Source organism: Drosophila melanogaster, chromosome X (assembly GCF_000001215.4).
Source record: "Drosophila melanogaster chromosome X".
NCBI lineage: Eukaryota > Metazoa > Arthropoda > Insecta > Diptera > Drosophilidae > Drosophila > Drosophila melanogaster.
The window spans coordinates 3,419,843-3,432,817 of NC_004354.4; the positions used below are offsets into that span (position 1 = coordinate 3,419,843).

The 12,975-nt window shown below is 38.8% G+C and overlaps 1 protein-coding gene, 1 long non-coding RNA gene and 1 other non-coding gene across 7 annotated transcripts in view, besides 2 other annotated features; 1 reads left to right on the top strand and 2 right to left on the bottom strand.

Moving 5' to 3' along the window:
- Positions 1–1,357: part of a mobile genetic element that runs on past the window's edge.
- lncRNA:CR44999 (long non-coding RNA:CR44999) overlaps positions 1–12,975 on the top strand; it is a 149,629-nt gene that overhangs the window by 46,684 nt on the left and 89,970 nt on the right. The window lies entirely within an intron of this gene.
- CG12535 (uncharacterized protein) overlaps positions 1–12,975 on the bottom strand; it is a 61,000-nt gene that overhangs the window by 31,899 nt on the left and 16,126 nt on the right. For all 5 annotated transcript variants that reach the window (NM_001297909.1, NM_130699.2, NM_166972.2 and 2 more), the window contains one exon: positions 4,021–4,450. The gene's annotated coding sequence lies outside the window, so the exon portion shown is untranslated. The remainder of the gene's footprint in view (positions 1–4,020; positions 4,451–12,975) is intronic.
- tRNA:Gln-TTG-2-1 (transfer RNA:Glutamine-TTG 2-1) lies at positions 7,610–7,681 on the bottom strand. Its single transcript has one exon. It is a non-coding gene; the product is annotated as a tRNA-Gln (tRNA).
- Positions 8,866–9,006: a mobile genetic element.

The following is a 12,975-nucleotide window of genomic DNA, read 5'->3' on the forward strand; positions in this document are numbered from 1 at the left end:
TGATGTGAGAAATTTCAAGAATCGGTTGATGGTCACACCTTTTTCCTCGGATTCTGCGCACTGAGCCCAGGCTTGGCGGGTATCGCTATCTAATTTTGAAAGTAGAATGAAAATTAGCCAGGGATCCCTCTCTTCGCAATTAAGAGCTCGTAGACCACGAATAACTTCGTCTGCACCATCGGCAATTTTCCGCACTGTGCCGATATTTGAATTTATAGCACTCGGAAGGCTCATGAAACTGTTTAAGAACGATCGAATAATTAGCGATTGTTTGTTATATCGCTGTTCCAGCCGCTCCCATGCTTCCCGATAGTTGTCATTAGTAACTGGAATATGTTTAACTAATGCAAGCGCGTCTCCGGCAAGGTACGATTTTAAATAATGAAATCGTTGGCAATCCGTCAGGCTCGAATTGGAAGCAATCGATCCAATAAACATGTCCGAAAAATGTTTCCAGTCCTCATAATTTCCAGAAAAAGTCGGAAGTTTAATTCTCTCGAACTGAAAATCGACATGACTTCTCTGGGGTGTGCCTGCGGCTTGAACTGTGGCATCAATACTGTTTGAGGTGACATCCCGTCTCAACTCCTCCAAAGTATTGCTGAGAATAGCGTGTGTAGCATAATGTTTGTCCTCATATGCGTCAAAATCCTCGTCAGGGTTCTCCCAATCGGCTTCCGATTGAAATGCATACAGCTCTTCCGAGAGCCGTACGAACCGCAAATAATTTTCCTGTAGTTGCGCCAGGCGGACAACTATTGTTTGCACTGAGTGAATGTCATCAACAAATTTTAAGGCATTATTATGCGCACGAGTAATTTGGCTTTTGCAGAAGCCCCGTTGTTGAATCACACTCCGCATGGTGGTCGAAAGAAGGGAACGATTCTACACGATGTAGGAATCTATAGATTATCGTTTGCCAAAAGGCCAATAATCAAAATCAAATGCCCGAACGAAACGCACTTCCGGTTATCCGGCTCGAAGGACCAATTTTTATGTTTATAAATAAAACCGCCAGTGTTACTGTTAATTTTCATTTATTGGTTAAGTTCAGACACTTAATATTAATTATTTCGACACCGATGCGTACGTTTTCTCGCAGATCAAAATTGTGACTGACTTCAGCTTTGGCTGTAATCACGCCATACGATTAGTCTAGCATAAGACGTAAACAAGTTACAGTTAGAAGGGAGTTAGAAGTTTGGAAAAGTACTGGGCAAGCTCGCGGACAATTACAGCGGTGCGATGCTTACATTGATTCCGCTGATAAGCTCCGCTGAAGCTGCAGACAAATAAGAATGTAAATAAAGATAAAGGGTGACTTGTTCGCGTATACAGGGTGTCTCGTTCCCAAACAGTAGTTTTGGCCAGATGTCTGTGAGATTTTCGATCAGGTTTGCCAAATGGCTTTGTAATTTAAATTTGTGAAAATCAATCCCATCTTTTTCTTTTCTTATGCATTTATACGAACGTATTCAGAACGTTGACAGAAATAATATTAAATATATGTTAAAAAATACATGTGTTCATTGCAATTATTATTTGATTATAAAAAATATCTCAAAGATTTTTGATTTATGCAACCCGTAGGCCGTTTGCCGCAGTTATCTGAGATTTCTGGAGAATACACTAGTAATGAAAAATCGAGCCGTGGCTTTGACAAATCGAACGCTTTAGATGAACGCGTGTCGCGAATAGAGACGATGATAAATAGGTGTTGCCGGGCAATTTGAAATTCAAATCATTATTGGCTTTCCCAAAAATTTATATAAATAAATATGTATTAAAGGTGATTGTTCGCCTGTGGCCGCCGGCTGTTTGTGGACCCAAAAGTTGTAATTGGTTGGAAATGACGCCACCAGTTTGGTTTTTCAGGTGCTGGATGTGGGTCTGCATTTTGGTTTATATTTTCGTTTTGGGCTAAAACGACGGCGTCGTTTGGGGGCGTGAAAGACAGACACTAGCTTAACGGCTCGATACTCACACGCCGCTTAATTGACTGCCATAATTGCGGCCCAGAAATCGTTTTCCAATCATTAGTTGTGCGTTTCAAACTATTTCCATTCGGTTAACTCCTCCCAGGCGAACCGAGAATACACACAAAGAATTTTCTCCGATTTTTCAGATTTCACATGAAAAGAAGTTGGCATTTAAGCCATATTTGCTTTGTATTGTAATTGTAATTACCTTGGTTTTCTTCGAGTGCACAAGTGAAGTGAGTGTATCTAGTGGGAAATATCGAGACGATGGCAAAAGTGCCAGGTCGCTAATTGTAGCCGGGGAAATTAGAGCGGTTCGTCTCTAGGATTTGTGTTAATTTCGGCTCGACGAGCTCGATCGGATTTTATTTTACCTTATTTTATTGCAGGTTCCCCCCCCGGATTGCTACTACCTGAAGGTTTTTGGGCTTAGGTCGATTTCGGTTCCCTTTGGTCGGCCATTAAGGCCTAGTTTTCAGATTCGCCGCTGTATCTGCAGCTATACAATACAATACATATGTTTGCCCAGAAATGTATCCGTTTCGGCAAAGCTAAGCTGTTGGTATAGGCAATGGTATCGCGTTTCGTTCGCACAATGTTTGCTCAAGCAATTCATTAATCATTGATAATTACATTAAATGTAGGCCTACCTGCGCATGCGTCGCCTAATGAACATCAGCCCGAACTGAAGTTTACGTATAGTTTCTGAACGTTTAGTTTCTAATTTTTCCTTTTTTAACTTGTTGCCAGGCCAGCAGCGGTCCGTACCGGACGGACATGGCTTTGTTTTTTTTTGTTTTTTTTTTTTTTTTAATTGCCCGTGAATTATAGAAACACGGGACACTCGGTCAGGCCCGGTTTTTCAAAGTTGAAGCGTGTTTTCTGCTACGTGCAGGGGCATTATCAAGTCTGAATCTATTTAAACCCTTTTCTGCGGAAAGCGTTTCGGTCAAAAACTTTAAAAACTTAAAAATAGCTCGAGAGATTCAGCGAAGGTAGCGCACAGACATTAGATTAGCAATTGCATGTAAATCAGTACACTTTCGAATAATTACTAAAATTGCATATATATATATATATATATATATTGCTTATTTGTAAATTAATGTCTATAGCCTATTGTTGTAATTGATAAGAAATACTTCAATCAATTTAAGGCAATTTTCGCTAAAATTAGCAATCCCATTTTTGCTCGCAATCCCTGATATTCTGTAGATACATTCCATAAACTTCGAACAGCAAATAAAGCACTCGAGAATTATACGTTTATAGCTATAGAAAAAAGGCCAAAATGCAATGGCAACGCGTGGAAAATCCATATGCCGTCGTTCTTCCACTTGGTATTTTCCATTTGATTTTTCCTCCTTTTTCTGCAACTGCCACGGCATGAATCGTACGCTGCGGCTAATGCATTTTCACGAGCCTGGCGAAAAGGAAAAACTCGCGCGTCGACAACGATGTCTTTAAGCAGGTTTTTTTTTTGTATGTCTTAAGAGGGTTTTGCACAAAACGGTGTGGTGGTGGAGGGGGGTGTTGCTGCATGGAACGGTGGCGCATTGGGGGGGCAAGGAAAAATCAGTGGCAGCGTAGTTGCCCACCAGATGGCGTCATCGTTAGCGTCAACGGCACCGGCCGGCTTAGTCAGACTTTCAACATTGAATCGATATTCGCAGAGGGTATTTTGACAGAGCTCCGTGGGGCATATTATTGCTAAGGTGATTTAAGCACATTTTAAAGTGATTTCCAGACATTTGTGTGTGTGTTTTTTTATTGTTAAACATACACATACGTATGTATGTATGTAGATCTTTTGGCTAAAAGCGTGATCTGGGTATCAAACGATCGACCTCTTGTAATACCCACTTGTTCAATGACTCGCCGCGAGTTCACCACCAACTATGTGGGCAGCGTGCAGTTCAAACGAATTGCCAAGTCATCGCCACAGTAAATTGTATATCTATATATCTATATATCTATATATACATGTGTATCTACATAGAAATCTGTATCAGCTAATTGGGCGCTTCTAATCAATGCTTACCCGTTCACTAATTCTGTTTTTAGACCACTAAAAATAATAAAAAAAATAAAATAAAAAAAGAGATGCAAGCATGAATCTAGTACATTGCGAATATTATGACACCAATGTCCAAAAGCGAAACCATCGGGCGAACGATTGGCGCCGTCGCCAACCGAAATTTTGAAATTCAGATACATCCATAAGTGGTGGCACTCGTCGTCATTCGCATTTGGAAAAATCACCGCTGCAGAGCCGCATTATGAATTATGCATCTGTTAATTTGTCTGTGGCTTCTGGCCAATGTAATTGATGTGTCCATGCGAAGAAGTGTCAAAGTGCCAGCGGAAAACCCAATAGGCAATGCCACTAATTGATTCGTGGAGTTTTCAAGGCAGCGCAGTTTTAATGGAGTTCTTTGCAGCTCCGGAAAATACTTTGGGCATTTAAGTGGCTGAAATAATATTATTTAAACAGATTAGATTTCTGGTTCTAAAAATTGTGTATTGAAACAAGTTTATATGCGACTAGAGTGCGGCTTCAAAACGAAGCTTACTGCAGATAAAATCTTCTAGATATAATTACTAATGTGTGTCCTCGAAAGAAATGGGCACAATTTAAACGAATTAAGTTAATGTCCAAATGAATTATTTAATCGATGCGACAGAGTAGAAATCCCCCCCAAACATATTCGGCACATATTGTGCACAGGAAGTGGGGCCTTAAATCAAAGCGCCTAACAATATCTATTTAGGAATCAATTTTGCCAAGTCGTTCTCAACTACAACATTCAAAAACAAAAAAAAATACCTATCTGAGCAGTCCATCTTCGTGTTTGGATCATCTTTGTCATTTTGGGTCACCTAGTGGGGCCATGTAGGCCTTTCTGGGAATATCTACTGCTTGTCGCGATCGATATCTCGCTTTTTTTTTTTGGCCAGTTGTTGGCTGGTTTTGTTCCTCGATGGTCTGACAATTTAATTCCCGATGCCTTCATTCATGTCCATACTAAAGCTCTTCTCTGTTTTCTGCTTAGTTTCCATTTAATTTAATTTTTTTCTTTTTTTTTGTGTTGTCGAACATTTTCGAGTTTTTCTAAAATTTTGTTGCTGCCGGCAATTAACACAAAAACATTAATTAAGTTACGAACTAATGTCTTTTGGACATCAGTATACCCGGCCCTGACAGACAACCAGACGACATGACTATAAGTCCATATAAATATTGACAGCAGCGGTCAGGCAGGCAAGACTTCTTGAACTTCCTGTAGGAATTATTATTAATTTCTAACAAAAAATAGAAAGAAAAACACCGAATGAGATGCGAAAATCTTTCATTATGTCGCAGGCAAGCCAATTCAATACTTCTTTTGACCATACCTATATTATTGAACACAACTGTATGCGTTTGGTTGGTGTGAATGAGTGGAGATGAGGCAAGAAACATACGAACGATTTGTTTTAGGCCTGGCTGCCGCCAGTTCCTCCTGGCTGCTCAAAACAAATTTAAACATTTCAATGGTGAAATACGTTATAAATGAATGGACGTTGTAACGGGCAGACGCCACTGGTCAACGAAGGGGGGGGGAGAGGGGGTAGCGGCGACACACGCGCAACAATTGTCTCACAAGAAGGCCAAAAACTAAAAAAAAAAAAAAAAAAAAAAAAAAAAGCATGGCGAACAAGTGTCTGTGGGATGGGGATGTGGATGTGGATGTGGTGGAATGGGGATGCTGCCCCAGGCTTCAGCTGTCCATTTGTTAGTTTTCCAGTTTCAGTTTTCTGACCGGCACACAGTCAACGCTCTCCAGTTAGGGGTATATCTAGCAAGTGGCTTAAAAAGTCGACCAATCATTAAAATAAAATAGACTCCAAAAAATACCATTCTTATTAGTACAAATCTCAATTAATTAAAAAATTGCACATAAACTATCTAACAAATTTAAACTAGCTATATTCATCAGTTTGGGTGTTTACGTCAAAGTCAAAGTGATTGCCAAAATAGTAAGGACGCAAGGACCTTCAGGCTGACTTCCGGGTGTACAAGGTACAATTGTAGCTCATCATCTTTTTTTTTTTTTTAGACAGACAATGAACGCGTGCGCTGCCACAGGGTAAGTGGCACATCCATAATGACGAGCATCCATGTCCACGTCCAGTGGGGTCTACCAACTGCCAAAAGCAGCTCGTAGGCATTTCGCTAATTGAGCCGCGACAAGTCCGCGTAAATAAAAAGTGTACATATATATATATATATATATATATATATTTTTTTTTTTTTTAACCCCACATCCATTTGGCCGTACATCCATTCATCCATCGCTTGTGAAAATTTGTGTTAGCATTTCCGGTCCTAGTTTTAGTTGCCCTGTAGAATCGGGCAACTTTTACTTTTTGGTTTTGGATTTGCTTTTGCGTTTCGTTGTGCCTTTTTTCGTTAGCTTTGTTGTTTTAGCTTCTACAATTTAATATCGAAGTCCGTATTTTTTTTAACAAAGCCCTTCATGGCGCGCTGTTGCCAAGCGCGTCGAGTTAGCCACCATTAAAGGGCCGCTTAAAGGCCAGCAAAACGAGAAAAATTAATAGAAAAAGCCTAAGTGAAGGCCGGCCTTAACTGTGCGCCAAACATTTGCGCGTGTGGCCGAGAAAAAAAAAGCAAAAAAAAAACCCAGAAACAAAATTTATTACGGAACCGCACAAATGGAGCCAAAACCAAAAGAAAACAGTAACGAAAAAAAAAAAGTTTTTTGTTTGTCAAGCAAACACGAAAGGAAGCTCGATTCGAATGTTAGCGAAGATTCGATGCTCTCAATGAATCTGCTACAAAATCGCGGCATTTTGAGATATTGGTGAATTTAATTTGTTTGAAATATGAATTTTAATTTGTTCTTTTTTACAAATTAAGGCGTGCAAGATTTCTTAAAAAAATAAAAAAAAAAAATAAAAAATTAATATTACTTGAATACCTTGCAGTAAGTAGAAAATTGACTTCAATTTTCAATAACAAATCGTAATGCTAAACGATGGGCTTTTTGTCGATAACCTGGTGCTTTTCCCCCCACCCTATATGATTTCAATCCGGTTGGGTTAATGCCCCGGATCGCCGACACACTCCGTACCCCGGACGCCATTCGATTCCCAGTCTCTCACGCTGACCATTCACAAAGATGTCATATCTCGCCCCCTGTCATATCACGTGACACAAATCAAATTCACACCGCAGTCAAAAAAAAAAAAAAAAAAAAAGAGAAAAAAAAGGTATATATGTACATTTATATAAACGTCGCCCTGAATTCATTTCAATGGGTTTTCTATCGCTTGGGGAATGGGAGGTTGGTTCCGGGGTTGGCCTATGGCAATTGTGCAAATAGAAACGACAAGTTTGTCGACTTGATTAACGAGATAATGACCAATGAAGTGCCGACTATTGACCAATATACCCCCTTCCCGTTTCCCCATCAACAACTATATAGTCAAATATCATCACCGTATTTGAGCAGAGGGTCCAAACCGCTGTCAATCATCTGCCAACCGATAAGCGACCCTCAAGAAAAAAAAAAAAAAAGAAGAAAAACCCAGGCAAAAAAAATATATCAATATATGTATATATATATAGGTTCTACCGAGATTTGAACTCGGATCGCTGGATTCAAAGTCCAGAGTGCTAACCGTTACACCATAGAACCGGATAAATGCGCTGCTGCAAAATTCCAGGCAACCGAAAATCGGCGCATCTGCAAGCGAGTTAAAGAGGTGGAGTGCAGCTCAGGCTCTGGTTTTATAAATAGTCCGGTTCGTCTCGCTCACTCCCACTAGGCCTGTGCTGGGAGCCAGTACACGGAGCGAAAACGGGGTCTTTAGGTGGTAGGGATAATCTAAAGAAAGGATATTTATGAATTATTGCATAGAAAGTTTGTTTAAAACGCACTCTTTTGTACTTTTGTATTTTTGTTCTTAAATTAAAAATTCTTTAAAATGCTAAAAGAGCATCGAATTAATTAGTTGTTTTAAGTGTAGAAAAAGAGAGCATCTAAACGAGAGTGAGAGCGAATTGAATGCGGAAGCCGAGGTATGAAATTCCAGTTTATTTCAGCGTCGAAGGTCCTTGGTAGGCGAATGTGTGGGTGTCTCTCAATGTCCTTTTGCGTGGTGGTGCAGTTCGTCAGTGGTAAGCGTACTAATTTCATGCTATCATTATAATTGCTAGATAAGCTGCTTAATTTGATTACCTAATTACGTCAAATATAATTGGATTATGTGTTGGATATCAAAAAGGATTCTTGAATAAATACAGGCACTTTAAAAATCTGATTTCAAAAATTGTTACCTGAAAATCATTGCATTATATTTGACAGCTAAACGTAAGAGTATCGAAATTGCTTACGCATTTTTCAACTGATTATTTACTTGTATTTACCTATGTCAAATATTTATAAACATACTTCGTTCTTCCGCTCTTGAGGTGAAAAGGGTCTCCGCGATCGAAATATCGAGATAACCCCTATTTGTTGCCATACTTTGGCTGGCGTAAGGATCTGCACAAGCGAAAAGAACAACACTTAAGGGAAGGTCCTCGAAAACGGTCCCTATGTTGAATACCTATGTACGTGCAACTGCGTTCAATGTGAATAGTAATACAAATTATAATAAGAGTTTGTCCCTCGACGATCTGGAGTCTTGTGTTCTCGACCGGCGGTGGTGAGACGATTGCGTCTTGTTTGGGTTCTGCTTATGAAGATTAGGGTAAGGAGATTGACTAGCCTTGTGGCGTAGCAATGTAATTGATAATAATGTCAATTGTGCAGTGGCTCATTGCACTTCAAAACTATGACTTAGGAGTTGAAAGTAATCGAAACTAATTTTACCCTCACAGCATTTCTTGCAGCGTTAAGCAACACTACGAATAAGAAGTGTCAGCTTCCCGTTGCCAAAAGTTCTTTGCGCGGAGCGATGAAACCAATTCTGCTACTTACTTAGTTGCTATGAAGTAATACATTTTTAGTTGTTAACTTGCACGTGCTATTAAGGAAAGAATTGTTCCAATATGAAATATATATATTTTTTTTTTTGCAACAACCATTCCTCCTTTACCACTGTAATTTCGAGCAGGGATTGCATAATTTGGGGTAGTTCCTGTCACCCTTAGGGGTCTTGAAAAGCAGCAACAGGCTGCGACATGTCTGCTCCTGACAAGGGTCAATTATGCGCATCAATTAAATTGTATTCAAACTGAAATTAACAATTATGTAGTCTGGGCTCCTGCATTTGCGTTGTAACCCAAAATAAGAGTGGTAATCAAAGTGGGTATGGGCTGAAACTTTTGTTGCCATAAAGGAACAGCCTCTAGAAATGCAGACAATTACAAATACAATTACATTTATGGCGGCGCAAATGACGCGTTTTTGTTGTTGTCTATCCCATTATCATAGTCGACCCCGTCGAAAATCAGGGCGTTGAATTATCAAAAGGTTGAGATTCTAGGGCCGCCGCCAATCTGGTCTTTCGGAAAAACGAAAAAAAAAAAAAACCTCACTATTTCTGTTCACGAAACTCAGACACGTAACTGTGAAACATAAAAATTGACAAATCGAAAACGAGTTGTCCGCACGCAACTCAACATATTTACACCTGATCATAGGCCTCCTTTTTCAAACATTTCGACGCTTTATGGGTTTTGCGATCACTTCTTGGTCACCACCACCGGTCACCCATTGAATTTCTGATTCAGCACAGCACGTTCTTTTTCACCCATCCTAGAGTCATAAAAATTCTTTTCGTTTCTGTGACCCATACTAAAGACGATCATTAGCATTTGGATTGGGATTGCGTTATGTAATGCAAGGTGGTTGGGATACTACTACTACTACTATTCGATTTACTTGAAAAGGCCGCAGAGGAAAAGTACCATTTCTTATACTTATTATACTATTAATTCTTCGATAATCAATATGCTCAATATTCCGTTCATAGTTTTATAAGTTGGTATCATAAGAATGCAATGAAAATGCCAGGGTAAACAGAGTCTTTCCCTGAGGCAGTTGCTATCTACCCCCCGACTTCATTGAGCGATTCAGGCTGTAAATGACAAAATATTTGTATGTCATTTTCGGGGAACTCACTGATAAACGACGTCGACTATTTTAAATTAAATTTCATATATATATATATAAATACTTTATGACCGCTTTCATAAATATTGTGTGCCACCCTCCGAGTTTGTCTGGGTAATATTTACACTTCTGATCGCCGGGGGGTGATAAGTCCTCCTTTGCTGGCTACTCGAAAATATATGTGGTTAGTTGAAGCTGGTACGCAATCGATATTCGGTATGCCTAACCCAGTGGTCTTGCATTTAAAATTAATAATTTTGATACAGTTAAGCTTATTGGGTTCAATGCAGCTTTATGTACAAACGTTTCCTTCACTTGATAACTTGGGCTAGCTTTAAATCATACTTATCGATCGTCTACTGTGTGATATGCGTACAAACTACAAGAATCGCGTCTCATTCCCGTTTGGAATCCGAAAGGTGCTCGACACGCATCTAATCTTACGACAGATATCATTCCGTATTGGAATAGAAATATATATAAATTTCAGGCTAAAGACAAAAATTAATGGGGCAAATATTTGCCACGTCATGCCGTCAAGTGATTTCAATATCATACATAAGCCTTTGGCGGGACTGTACCATTAGAAGAGCTTTCCTCTATTTAGCTTATTGTTATCCAAATTTCGGTTACCTACTCGGGGAAGCAAGGACAAAAAGGGGGGTTCAACCACCTTTTTCGCTTTTTCGATAAATCTGAATCTTTTTGTTTCCCGGCCATTCATTACGCTTTGATTATTGTTTGCCAACTGAATGAAAGTTTGTCCTTTTGCGGAGCACTTCAACTATTGGGCTGTACAGGTAAGGAGAATGCCTTTGTCTTGGCTTCTTTGAGGATTTGAGCTTCTTTTGCTCTTTCGGGTTTTGAATTTCAGCCATTTTTTTTATTGGGATCGCCGAAAAGAGCGGTTCACAGGCTCGTCATAATGACGCATATTATTGTACATCATTCCACATATTATTCTATGTATATTATACCCGCGACCCACAAAACTGACAACTGAAAATGCTTTTCAAATGTTTTCCCCATCCCATTGCGCGCTTTTTCGCTTTTCCGCTTTTCCGCTTTTCACATTCGTTTCTATCTAAGTGCCGGCGCGTAGAAAATGTGTCAGATGGCTTTTGTGTAATGCCTAGCGACAGAAAATGAAGATTCGTCACTTGCCATATATGTATAGTGTCGTCCAGAGCTAAAAAAAAAAGAAAAGAGATCGCGAAAATTCGGCAAAAATAGGAGAATCTTAATAGAATGTATATATTTCCAAGTACCTTAGTTAGAAATGTGATAAATTACAAAGATTTTTGTAAATATTCAGTTCGTTAACAAACCAATTCAAATATGAATTTAAAAAAAAAAATTAGGCATTTTTATGGACCATCAAAATTAGATTTAATCTGCAAATAAGCTAATGGCCATCGAAAAGTGTTTTAAAACCTAAATGCATGTATGCTAATTTAAGCATTTGAGAGGCTCGTCTGCCAAAGAGAAACCTAAAACTATTTCCAGAAAAATTTAAGCAAAGTCGGTTCGGCATTCTTAATGTGACAATCGTGGCGAGATAACTAATTTAATTAATGCATAACCATAATGATTATTTTCGTAATTATATACACACAGCCGATGAATATGCAAGCGCGAGATGAGATGAGATATATGTATATATGTATGTATAAAACTGGATATATCTATGAAACGATAAAGTGATAAAACTCGTTTGCTAACTGTGGCCAACTAATGACGAACCAAGTTTAGGCCAACTTGGCGACAGGTGCAGGGCCCAACCCAAAAAAAAAAAAAAAAAACTCCAATAATCATGACGTCATGTTCATCATAGACATAGATACACGCAGAGAAAATGTGCATACATCTGCCATTTGCAGTTAATATGAAAGTGAAATATTTAATTTTTCATTATGTCTATAATTTTTTCTACATTTATAAGCTAGTACATTTATCTTCAAAAATAGGATTTTTTTATTTAGTAAAATCTATGAAATGTGAAAATTTTCTGTAAGTGCAAATTTATGCATATTTTGTAGTGCGGCCAAATGAAATGGGCATTCAGATATGAATTAAGTTTAATCAATGCAAATGAGTTGCACTAATTTAGCAACAAGTTTTCGGTATCAGTTATCTTAACTTCCTAGTTTGCCCGGCACAGTGTTCCCTCGTTAACAGGTTCCTCATAATGAGCTAGGGAAATGTTTGTTAACTCGAACTCGAACCAAGTGGAGATCGCAATTAACAACTTATTATTGCCGAACTTAAGTCGTTTGCTAATTTTTAAGAGTATTTTGATCTGTGCTCTCTCATTTCTTAGCTGGAAATCAACGTTCAAGGATCAAAACGTATAGAACGCATATCACAACAACTTGGGTCCAAAGATCTCGAGAAAATGTGATTCATTGGCGCGCTGTGTTACAAGTTGATTCGAATTTCTTAGAACCATTTCGAGTTGTTTTGTTCTGTTGCGGATATCTGATTCATCGTTCTATGCAGCAAAATATTAGCGTATATGTAGATATCATTCGGATATTTACAATTCCATAGAAATATGCCTGTTATGCCTACGGATTAATAGGAAATAGTTTGGACTTAAACTAAAAGTTCAAGTTGTAACGCAGCTTATGTATGAATAAAGAATGAATGTGGTAAATGAATTATGGCCATTATCGGATCTATTTAACCGATTGCCGGCCCAGAAAGTACAATGCATCATCGAATCGGTCAAGTTAGTTGACCCACATCATTCGCTGCATTGCCATTCCATTCACAATTCACAAAACCATCTAAAGTATATATCGTGCGTATATATATCCACAGTATGGTTGCCCCATTCCACTTGCAATTGCCGGCTTGTCGGCATCGTC